The following is a 13,698-nucleotide window of genomic DNA, read 5'->3' as shown; positions in this document are numbered from 1 at the left end:
ATCTGTGACGGTTTCCCGACGATGAAATCGGCTCCAAAGCCTTCTCTCTAGCCTCCTAGACCTTCCTTGATGATCTCCTTTGAGTTTTCTCTCTTTGGGTCTGTTTTCCAAGTGATGAGTTCTCTAATCTAACTGAAACTCGCACTTTATAAGGATCAGATCTGGTCAGGGTGCTTAGCACCCTATCCTAGGCGCTTAGCACCGTGTTTCTTCAAAGTTGGGTTTTCCCCACCGCCTTAGGGCGCTTAGCACCCCATTATGGATGCTAAGCATGGTTTTGACATATTTTAATTCTTCACTCCCTATTTATATGGTGCTTAGCACCCATAGGCTGATGCTTAGCACCTTTGGACCAGAAACCTTGAAAACCCTCATTACTTCACCAAATCTTGCATATTTCTTTGGATATTCATCCCTACAACAAAACCCAAAGATTTATCATGATTTAGACTATATTTAAAGCATAATACTAGTAAAATCTAAATATTTAGAAACATATGAAAATGGAGATATTTGAATGATAATTCACATGTTTAGAACAAATAAGTGTCAATTATAATATGATAAAGGCTTAAATGCATTTGTTGCCCCTGATGTATCGCCAATGTGCAAATGACAACCCGACTCTTTTTTTGTCGACGTTTGTACCCTCAATGTTTTGAGAAAGTATAATGAATGCCCCTCCGTCAGATTGACGTTAAAAAACTAACGGAGGGGCTGACGTGGATTTTCTTTTTTTATTTTTCTTTTATTTCTTTAGATGCCACGTCATTAAATGAAAATAAAAACCTTGAAAATTGGTTGGAGAGGTTCGAGCCCAAGACCTCATAGTGGCAAAACACACATATTACCAGTTGAGCTACATGGAGAATTGTTTAATTTAACAACCGAATTTTATTTATTTCACGGACCAAACAAACTAAAGAAAATAATAATTCATGGACCAAACCATCTTCTCATCATCACCATTGAAACCCACCACCACCACCACCAAATCCCCCTCTCACCCAACACCACCGCCACGATCATAAATCCCAGCTACCCACGACCCACCATCAAACCCAGCTACCCACGACCATCAAACCCAGCCACCCATGACCACCACAACCCACCATCAAACCCAGCCACCCACGACCCACCATAACCCCAAAACCCACAACCCACAAATCCAACACTAAGAAACCCAAATTTGAAGGGGGAAGAAAGGGATAAACATGCAGATATGAAGGAAAACCACAAATCCATCAATTTTTGTTCTTCCCCCTTCAATTTCGCAGTTCAAATTCGTGTTCTGGGTTCTGGATGATGATGATGGTGTGGATGATGTTCTTGGGTGTTGTTGTTGGGAAAATTGGGTGTTCTGGAAAATTGGGGAGAAGTGGTGGTGTTGTTGTTGTTTGATGTTAGGGAAATCACTGGGGCGTGAAGGGTGTTCGCCACCATGGTGTCGCCGTGCCGTGATAGTGGCGACGACGGTGGCTGGTGGGGCTGCGGAGGAAGGAGGTTCAATCTGGGTTGGGCCGTTGGGGTTAAGGATTGGTAAGGGAAGAAGATGAATGATGAGGAAGAAGATGAAGAAGATATATGAAATAAATAAAATTTTGTTGTCAAATATATCAATTGTCCATGTAGTTCAATTGGTAATGTGTGTGTTTTGCCACTATGAGGTCCTGGGTTCGAACCTCTCCAACAAATTTTCAAGGTTTTTATTTTCATTTAATGACGTGGCATCTAAGGAAATAAAAGAAAAATAAAAAAAGAAAATCCACGTCAGCCCCTCCGTTACTTTTTTAACGTCAATCTGACGGAGGGGCATTCGCTATACTTTCTCAAAACATTGAGGGTACAAACGTCGACAAAAAAAGAGTCGGGTTGTCTTTTGCACATTGGCGATACATCAGGGGCAACAAATGCATTTAAGCCTATGATAAATTAAGTAAATTTGACACTTATCAACTCCCCCCAACTTAGCACTTTGTTTATCCTCAAACAAAAGGTCAAGACTGTGATCAAACAAGCATGACTGAAACATTTTCAAATTTCAAATTGCAAGATTTCACACATATTGTATGAATGATCCAAAACAGAAACATGATACCCACAAGAGAATGCATAACATTGATACAATTTCTTATTCAACCTGGAACTCAATAGGCATACAGTCAATTACTTTTGATCAGGGAACACTCAATCAAGGCAAGATATAGCATGCAAATCAGGCAAGGTCAGTGTTTCGCTCATGTACATCACTGAATCACAGAAGTCAAGATTGTTACCTGTCTCCACAATCATCAAAACTACTTGTGCAATCAAGGATTACTAAGGTCTTTACAGGGTTGTAATGAGGCTAGGCTTCAAAGAGTTTGGTTTTTCAAGATATGCAAAGAAACTCAACAAGCTTAGAGAGCAATCACAGCTTACTTTCATGATATTCACTCCCCTCAACTTGATTTAAACCAACTCTCATTCACCATTTTCTTTCAACTTAACCTTTTTCTTGCATCAATCTCTTCTTTATTCTCTTTTTGTTTTTTTTGTTTTTTACACTTTTTTTTTTGGCTTTTTTTTTCTTTTACTTTTGAAGCATATACAAAGATGTTGAATCCAAAGCATATATAAAATTTAGCACAAAAGCCTTCTCTCCCCAACTTGCGTACAACCCACACTAATGAATGCTCTCTTAGCCTATCAAGCTTAGGAGAAGCCATTGTTTTTCTATTAGGATTAGGGTCATAATCAAGAACAAAACCAAATATTTAACTTTCAGGCTCAAGGGGTAGCAAATGGATTTTAAATGACATAGGTAGGCTATTTGGCTAAGTAGCTATATATATAGAACAATGCCTTGATCCTTTCCTATCAATTCCATGCAATCAATGATATCAGAGACTCAAACAAAATCAACTATGCAAAGCAGTGATGTTCTCTCAACTCACAGTGTATAGGAACACTCCCTCACAGGCTAAAAAGTTTAAAATTTCCCTGATTTTCAAGCAACTTCACTCTATGCTTCAAGAATTCTAAGTGAATTATGCAATCATATCAAGTCATGGCATCAATGAGTGCACACACAATTTAAATCATGGAATCATTCATTTTTTTTATAGCATATATCAAGCAATTCTCACAACAGTCATGCTAGTATTGAAAACAGTTAGAGAAACATGAAATCTAGGACACAAGTGCTATATATAAAACTATAGTATTTAAAAAAGAAACTAGAAACAAGGTAAAGTGGACTCCCTCATGATGTGAATGCTTTGAATCAAAGATCTCTCCTCAAATCCTTGATCTCTCACTCCCTCCATGAGGAATGGACTGTCCTCAGGCCAAACTATATGATTTTCCTGTTAATCCGCCTTATAGTCACTTGAAACATGTTAGAATACAAGAGAGAAATGAGAAACCAAAAGTGTTATAATAATAAAAACTCAATTACATATGAAAATAGACTTCAAGATCTTTCCAAAGAGTGGTCATTTGCTCAAATCCGATGAGAAATGAAGAAGTTATGTTCGTTTGAAACAAGGTGTTCAATGCTGTTAAGGGGGTGGCGCTAAGCGCCCCTTACATGTGCTTAGCATGAAAATGACATTCTGGAGTGGAAATTCAGAGTGCTAAGCACCAAATATTGGTGCTAAGCATCAATTTGATAGATCTCAATATCTGCATAATTATGCAGCAAAAAACAATGCATTTTTCAAGACTTTTCAAAACCTTATACCCCAAAACTCATTTTAATCATAGTTCTTGCTTCAAAATCAGTCAAATACATGTCTTACTTTATTTTGAACTTGTGACAAACTTCAATTTCAACATTTTATCACAATTTACAAGATCAAAGTAAAGCCAAAATCACATGCATTTTAACATCTTTACACAACTCAATACCTCAAATTTCAATCCACTCATTTTTCTTACCTCAAAATTGAGCAAACCATCTATACACATCAAGCGAAACATGTGGAGAATTTAAAATCACACTTTAAAGTACTCAATCCACAGGATCAAAATTTCAAATCCTAAATAAAACACTTAAAAACCTACAACCTAAAGTAGTAAAACATATTATACCTAATCTTTAACACTCGAACTTGCACACACACAACACAAACATAAAAGCACATTAGATTGACATAAGTTCACACCAAAACAATAATGATTTCATGCCATTTGGAAACATTACGTAGAATTTATGCAGTTTTGGACACAAAATGAGTTGAATTTCATCACAACTTCACAACCTCTATACCCAAAATCTTCAATACTCAACATACCAACCTTCCATCATGTCATATGCATTATATATATTAAATTAGACCTGTTCAAAAGTTAAAACACATATTACAAGCAGATATACCACATAATCCAATTTCACTCAAGAATACATGCATTTCCACAAGTCCATAACCTAGATTTTGAAATCTTCATTTCTAATGCTTCCAAACATCATGAACACATTTTAAATACTAATTAAGACATGTGAAGCACAAAGTTACTCAATTTTAAGCAAAACTCCACAAAATCACTACCCTAGTTCTAAAAGCACATGAAAACATATAAATATAACAAAAGCAATAAAAATACTGGGTTGCCTCCCAAGAAGCGCTTGTTTAACGTCATTAGCTTGACGGAAACACCATCATGGTGACCACAAACAAGGGTTATAGTATAACCTCTTCCTCTTCTTAGGCCTCTTGACTTGATTTTCATCAATTGTTCTACTAAAAATCTTACAAGCCATCAAAAATTCTTTCTTTTTCTTTTCTTTCTCAACCCAACCAAATTCACCAACATTCAATTCACATGCCAAGCTATTTACGTGCATCAGAATGAATGAAAATTTACAACTCTTTGAAGAATTTGATGGAACTTGCACATCAAACTTATCACCAAATACGAAGTCTATATGCTCAACATTACGAATTTTATCATTGCATTGGTGATGTGATATGCTGTCAAAATCTTCAACGCTTACCTCATCCTCATCATGTTTTACCTGTGGAGGGCTTGAAGGAATCAGTAATTGGTGAAGGGTTGGATCTCTTTCTTCTTTTTTTGATTTTTCTTCTTCTTCCTCACTTTCTTCCACCTGTGCTTCAACAATTCCTCTTCCATGTTCAGCTACCTTGTTAGCTAGCTTTCCCAATTGATCCTCCAAGTTCTTGATGGAAGCCTCAGTATTCCTTTGATTAATCATTGACAATTGCATAAATTGCACCAAGGTATCCTCAAGCTTAGAAATCCTATCCTCTTCTGAGGGATAGTATATTTGAGACGATTGAAACATTTTGAAAGTAGTGATTCAGAAGCTTCTTGTTGCTTCTCCTCTTGAACTAGCTAACAAACACAAGAGATTAGTAACAACAAGGAAAGTTAAACTGAAAACAAAAACTATACACTATATTCACAATCATTCAAAAATGAAAACTATTGCAATGCAATTAGTAATGACACACGTCCCCGGCAACGGCGCCATTTTGTTGAAAAGATTTTTTTACCACTCTACGTTTGAATCTCTCAAGACTCAATTGTAGTATAGTAAAGGGTTTTGTCGTATCCACAAGGAGGTGTAATACTTACGTCATTCAATAGCTAACAAACTCAAATGATGGTTAACAAAGATATTAGGTGTTTGTTTAAGAACATGAAAAAATAAATAAAGTAGATAAAAGAGTTGGATTCACCAAGGTAGATAGTTTTGCTGGGATTAGAGTTTCGTTGTTTGACCTCTACGTATTCTATTGATTCACATACAAATATCGTTCTATGCAATTGATTCCTCCCACCATTTCTTATCTTACTACCCAGTCCCCCGGTGTAGAAGATTACCAACCCCCTATATTAACCTTCAATCCCTTGTTTGATTAACAATAGTGAGTAGCATTAAGCATGGATGTTTGAATAGACTAATGATTTAACCCTATCCCTAGACCTTAGAATCATGAGATGATTTTACCTAATTCATATTTAAATAGTTAGTTCCCACCATCCTATTAAATCTAAATTCATGTTCTAGGTGATCAATCCAAAACAAGCATGAAGCACAAGGTAAAAATCATTGAATCATGGAAAAGAAACATATGATTAACTCTAGTTCGGATTCAAGAACGTGTGAGTTCCCTACACAAGTTTGAATCAATCAAAATACCCAAGTGGATCAACCTAAGATATAGCATGAAACAAAAGAGAAACCATTGTTTCTTTAACATAGAAACAAGAAATTTGCATGAAAAGAAATCAAATAGATTACATGAGCATCAAAACAACTAGTTCTAATCCCAACAAATGAGAAATTAGCTATCCATTTCCACGGATAGCTTTACAATCATAAAAGAGAAGAAGAACGATGAAAAACCGAATCTGTGACGGTTCCCTGACGATGAAATCGGCTCCAAAGCCTTCTCTCTAGCCTCCTAGACCTTCCTTGATGATCTCCTTTGAGTTTTCTCTCTTTGGGTCTGTTTTCCAAGTGATGAGTTCTCTAATCTGACTAAAATTCGCACTTTATAAGGATCATATCTGGTCAGGGTGCTTAGCACCCTATCCTGGAAGCTTAGCACCCTGTTTCTTCAAAGTTCGGTTTTCCCCACCGCCTTAGGGCGCTTAGCACCTCATTATGGATGCTAAGCATGGTTTTGACATATTTTAATTCTTCATTCCCTATCTATATGGTGCTTAGCACCGATGCTTAGCACCTTTGGACCAGAAACCTTAAAAACCCTCATTACTTCACCAAATCTTGCATATTTCTTTGGATATTCATCCCTACAACAAAACCCAAAGATTCATCATGATTTAGACTATATTTAAAGCATAATACTAGTAAAATCTAAATATTTACAAACATATGAAAATGGAGATATTTGAATGATAATTCACATGTTTAGAACAAATAAGTGTCAATTATAATATGATAATTTAAGTAAATTTGGCACTTATCAATTAACCAAAATCGCACCTCCCTCATCCCAGATCGCGCCTACCTCATCCCAGATTCAGAGTGGCCAACTCGGCTTGAAACTCTGCAGCAGCAACCGAGTTCAGATCCTGCTCGTCGTTGAATAACCGAGGAGGTGGAGGCACATGCTCGAACAAAGAGAGTGAAGAAGAACCTTGCAATTAGCCTTGGTGGCTCTCGAAGAAATCTTCTCGTTTCGACACCACCGCCATTGTTGGCTGATTTCAATCTGTGGCGGTTTATCATCCATCAAGCTTATGGGAATCGAACCACAAACAGGTTAAGAGATTCATGTGTATTATGGGTTTTCTGAATCTTTAAGAAAAATCAAACCTTTAGTGGGTTTTGTCTTGTGTCTTCAATGGGTTTTGTGTATTAGAGAATGAAATTGATGATGAAGGGTAAGAAGAAAATAGGAGAAACGAGTTAATTGGGGGGTGATTTTGGTTTTTAGTTCAGACCCTGTTCACCGTTTGAGATTGATTTGGGGTTTTGCAGAAATTTCTGGAAAAATTTGTTTAATCTCTGTACAATAAAAATGTCTTATTGAATCTGTACAAGAAGGAGCTTTTTATCTATATAGGAGAAACGGGGTATGAGAAGATGAAGGAGATATTTTTTTGGATCATTTAATTTAATTTATGATGTGTCATTTTTAATTTTTTTTTAAATTCCACATAGGCCTCATTAATACAGTCAGCAGGCCAAATCATCACTCGCCGGAGCTCCGGGCTCCGGCGAGGACTTGCTCCAGACGTTTTACATATAAGAGGACTTTTTGCACAAATTTTTCCGGTGAGGGACCTAGTTCAGACGGCGAGACAAAGACAGAGACTAATTTGAGGATTAAGCCTATAAATAAATAAACATTAGCAATTTAGGAATTAAAAATTAAATTTCATTCACACTCTCATTTAAGTGAGTAGAAACAGAGTGAGAAAAATGGATAGAAAGTAAAAATGAACTAAGAATGTGAATAAGTTAGAGCTTGCACTTCAGCTATGTCTAAGTGGGCTTTACACTCGTGTCATACCTTTGTACACCCTTTTGGAGTAGAAAAAGGTGGAAGGAGGAAAGATATGAAGAAAAGAAAAAGAAAAATAGAGGAAGTATGAGAAGTAATGGATAATAATATGAGAGAGATATAAATAAAAATGAGTGGAAATGATGTGTATTAAAAATGAAGTATGAATGTATCATTATTGTTAGATTTATTCACGGTTAGGATCAGTGTCATGTTGCTCGCTAATCATATTTTTTTTATATTGTACAATCACCCCCATTAAAAGTTTGGCTCGTATAATGCTCCCTTGCTTCCAAAACCTCTCTCAGTTGCACATAAGAGGGAGAGAGATCAGACAGACTTCAGAGTGTGTGTGTGTGTGTGACATGCAAAATAGATTCAATGGTGGAAAAAAGATCGAGAGAAAAGATAAAGACCAGGAAGAAGAGGGCTCACAACAGTGATGGATGTTTATGCAAAGGAGGCTTCTTATGGTTTTGTGGAGGCAGGAGGTGGAGCATTGGAGAGTACAGAGGTTTGGTGAATGGGTTGTAAAACTGATCTTGGCCTGTCGATGATTTTTAATGATTGAGGGTTCGTGATTTTGTTCTTTATTCCATAAGAGAAGCATGAACATTCACAGGAACTAAATCAAAAAAACTTAAGATGTTTTTGAAATCACTTTCCTAAAACCTCTTTGTATTTGGATCTGAATAATCTATATACATATGTAAAGCACACTTGTGTTTTTGCATGCAATTAATGTATTAAATACATTAAAAAATAAAAAATTTAATAAATTAAAAACTGAAAAAAATTGTATTATAAAAACCTATTCAACTACTTATATTAAATAACAACATTTATAGACTTAAAATTGACTTGCGTTTTGCATTTAAAAAATTTAAAAAATCAAAATAATATTTATTAATAAATAATTTAGATAAAATACTTTTAAAATAAAAAAAATTTCTATCAATATATATCTATCTATATTGTACTTGAGGCTCTTATTTTCCAAAAAAAAAAAATCTATCTATCTATATATACATATATATATATTAGTAAAGCTCACTTGAGCTAAGTATTAAGTACAAATACACATGAGAACCTACATGCATTAGTAAAAAAGCTGGTGTTTTAATGAGATAGCTTAGTGAGTGAATGAACGGGTAGTGAAAACTTGTGCACTAATGATTTTAGTTTTAAACTTAATAAATATCAAATGTATAAGCAAAAGAGTAACATCCATGCCAAAAGTGTAACATACCACAAAGTTATATCTGCAAATGGTTTTAGCACAGTACCTTAAATTAAAATCAAATTTAATGTTAGTTTTAAACTAATATCAATTTAGTCCAAGAAAAAAAAAAACTATTAACAATAAAGCATACTTCCGCCAAAATTAATCTTGATATGCAATGGTCTTAGTTTGCTGTCCAATTTTCTGCAGGAATATTATATGTCTATTTTTCTTAAACTCACACACTCTTAGAATTCCTTAACATAGTAACTCCGAAGAAAAACTAACATTAAATTAAAAATAGTGGCATGATGGCAATACGAGTGTCAAAAACTGAATAAAATTGTTAATGTTAGGAGGCTATTAAACTATCTGCATTAAATAAATAAAAAATGAAATGTATTATATTGAACCATGCATCTATTATATCTATATATAAACAAACCAGTGAAATCACTCACAAACTCAAATTATTCATATTTCTTAGACTTCAGCTGCTGGTGAGAAAAAAATGGCAATTGTCTCTAACTACTTCAACAAGTATGTCATTTTTAATTATTTTATTTAATTTCAAAATTGCTTTTTTAAATTACTCATTCTTATTTCTTTATTGCAGGAGAAAGATCATCAACAACAACAAGAAACACACATTACTTAGTGATATATCCATGTTGCAGATGATTGGAAAATAAAACTGTGAGTTTCACATATATGGTAATTTACTAAACAATTCTTCTCATTCAATTGAAATCATACAAATATATCATCATTTCTATATTTATATGACACAAATCAGTAACAAAGTGTGAGCCACATAAATTTATATACTTCCACTTCTCAATATTGTCATATTATGGAAAACAAATAACAACTTAATCATTCAAAGGGAACAAATGACGTCCATTCTGCAGTTAGATAGAATCTATTTTTATGTTCGTGAAAGTGATTTTAAAAGAACTTCTATGCCACCATCAATGGCAAACAACCACATCAATCTTGATAAAAAAAATTAGCACAACTGATAACATCACTGCAATGACTAAATCAATTTTAGAAAAAAAAAATAGTAGACTACCACGTTCATTTCAATACTAATCTAATTAAGTAATTAAATTTCTTTTATATCAAAAAAAAAACTACTCTCATTTCAATCTTAATAGAAGTCTACCTATTTTTTCTTCCGATGAAGCAAAAAAAAAAATCTACCTGTTTGATCCTTTTTTCCCTTATTAGAGAAAGAAAGTGTGAGAATATCATAACTCAATTATATCTAATTATACACATATTCTAAATCTTCTTCTAAATAATAGTTTTTTTGCCTTTCTACAAATTTAAATATTACAATTAAAAAATACAAATTAACAACGAACCCGTGCAACGCACGGGTTTAATTTCTAGTATAAGAGTATTTAACAAAGAGATAAAGGTAAATAAATGAACCAAGATATTTTATTCTAGTTCACCTTAAATTCTTGAGCTACGCCCAGTCCTTAGTACATATTTGTTCTGTATTAGAATCTATGAGACAATAAGGAATCTCAAGGTAAACCCTAGTAGAGCACTAAATAAAGAAATATCATGTAAGAAAAGTATTATTTCATTAAATCCTTAGTCCATTGGAGGGCCCTCTTTTATAGTGGGTGGATCTCCTTCTTAAAGGCTCAAGGGGATTCGGTCTTACAATCAAGGTCCAATTACTAATATAAAAGAGTACGCCAGGTCCTAATCCAGCTTTCGGGACAACTCACCAAACGCTTGACTTGCTCGCCTAACCATGTGTGGCGGGTCCCAGGGCTTGTGAAGGACCCTCCCAGCCCACTAGCTAAAGATGCAGATGGTCGCCCTTGGAAAGCCTCCCCAAGCCATCTCCTAGTTACGCCAAGCTCTCACTTTGGGCGGGTTTTAACATGGGCAGGTCCTGCCCAGTCCAATATTCAACCAAGATTATCCACTAAAATAAATATTTTTTAGGACTTCTCCTTATACTAGTATTTTTAAGGACTTCCCAAATATTCTTTCTTCCAAACTTCTTCAAGCTTCAAAACTAAAAATAAAAGTGTCAGTCTTGTACTCCTTGAAATTCTTTCTAAGAGATGATAGTAAAAGACTAAAAGGTGTAAGCTCAAAGTACTCGTGTGTGTATATGATGAGTGATTGAAAATAAAGTGTCTACTAAGAGTATTATGAAGTGTTGAAAGACTTTAGCCAGATGATTAGCTTGCATGAGTATGAGTCTTTTGAATATAAATCTTGTCTTCGAACTTTCTTTATGTCCACTTTATTAGATGAATTTTGAGAATTTATGGTTATGAATGCTTCTTAGAGGATCTCCAATGCTAGGTTCTTAGTTCTTAGCATTATTCATGTGGGTCTGTACTGCCACATGTACTTAAGCAACTCTTTGCAGATTTTTCTCCAACCATAAATTCTTAGTTCATGGCAATATTCATCTAGTCTCAAAATATCATTATATTAATATTTTTAATTTCCACATAATTATAATTTTTAAATTTAAATATTAATTCAATACTTAAATTAAATCAATTGATGAATGAGAGAGAAAAAATTAATTTTTTTGTGCTAAGAACTCAAAAACTAAACCTCCATATATAAGAACTAGTTCTTATTTTTAAGAACTAAGAACTCCACGTCAACTCCTCCAATGGTTAATAACTCAATTCTTAGTTCTTAGAGCATCTCCAATGGTAGTATCTAATGTTAAATACATACTCATATGAGTATCTATTACCATTGGAGTACATATTCAATTCCAACATGGCAAAGATGAATATGTGGGAATAGATACTCTACACTAGACTGGAATAGTGAGCTTGTATTTATTACAAACACTTACAATTAATATAATTAGATTAAAATGAAGATAAATAATACAATATACAAATGTGATGTTAATGATGAGATCCACTATAGAAACTTTTAAGAGTTGTTTGGTTGGAGTAAAAAGTTAGTAAAGTGGTGTAGATGATGTGACATTATGGAAAATTGTAAAAAATGAAGTGTAGATATTTTAGTGAGTATGATGGATGTAAATGATCTTAGCTTGGAAATAAGAACTAAAAACCTTGCATTGAAGATACTCTTATTAGGCTATGTTTGTTTTTCTGTTTGCACCCTCAATGTGCTTTTGATCTGCACTGAACACTGTGCCATTATGTTTGCGTAGCTTAAACCCACTTTCATCCTAACTCAGTTTTGGTCCAAAACCCACTTTCACCCAACTTTACACAACCCTTACTTCTACATTGGATGAATGTTGGTTGCCTGGTTGGTACATTGATGTTAAACTTTTATAGTAATTATACACATGAAAGTGCTTTTGATTAATATTATCCAAACATGATTAATTCATCAAACTTACTTTTAAAATAAAAATTATCCAAATATAAATCACATTACAACAAACTCACATTCATCCAAACTATGTTTTTCAAACCCACATTAACTCAAACTCTGTTTTACAAACTGAAATTCAAACAAGACTTCTAACAAGCATTTAATGCCATACAATGTATTTGACCGTTGTTTGTAATTGAGATCCTCATTGTGTAGTAGCTTGGATTCTTGCAAAAAACTGTGATACATAAAGTAAGAGTAATGATATATACACACCTCATCTTTTAAACACTTCATTTCCACTTATTTTTGTTTCTACCTCTCTTCTTTTATCATCTATCACATCTCATACTTTCTCTCTCTTACTTTTTCTTTTCTTCCTATCTCTCTCCTCTTCCACCTCCTTCCACCTCAAAATGAGGTGTGAAGAAAACATTTTCCATAAAGTAATATTCAAGTGGATTTTGTATGAGACATTTCATTTTTGTGCATTCTTCTGAGTTAACATTTTTTATGCTTTTATCGTATCGTGAAAAATAGATGGGACAAATGTCGCTTTTTAGGTCTTAAGATAGATTTTACCGTCACTTTCGTTTGTACATGGCTTAAGGTCTTTAATGTACTTTAACAGACAAAGTATACCATAGACGAAGATGTCTTCTTCGGTAAGATGATCCATGCTTCTTTAGTCAAATGATGTCTTCACCTTGAGATGTAAGAGAATATATATTTTGAAAGTAACACAAAGTTGATCTCAATGACTTGGTTCTTGAATGAATTTGCACTTATAAAGTTCTCTAGACTGTTCTCACCCAAAAAACATGTTAGCTCACACACTCATGCGGGTCTAATTATAGGATCATCAAATTCCCTCTAAGGAAAATGTCCAATCAAAGCCCAAGTATGCGTTTATGATAGTGTTTTAAAAACTAGACTATTTTTTTTAAAAATGTATAATACATTAAATACTTTTTAACTTGAAATATTAAGAAATTAAGTCAGATTTAATTTTCAATTGACAAAAACTAATCTTTACGTATATTTTATGAGATAAAAAGTAAAGGCATGTTCGAGATGTTAAGAGTTCTTTTCCTTTGCTCCTTAAATTTTCATTATGTTGATTTTAGCCAATAAATC

The sequence above is a fragment of the Lotus japonicus genome, chromosome 4 (genome assembly GCF_012489685.1).
Source record: "Lotus japonicus ecotype B-129 chromosome 4, LjGifu_v1.2".
In the NCBI taxonomy this organism is placed as follows: Eukaryota; Viridiplantae; Streptophyta; class Magnoliopsida; order Fabales; family Fabaceae; genus Lotus; species Lotus japonicus.
The sequence above is the reverse complement of the archived record's forward strand: the minus strand, read 5'-3'. Positions refer to the sequence as shown.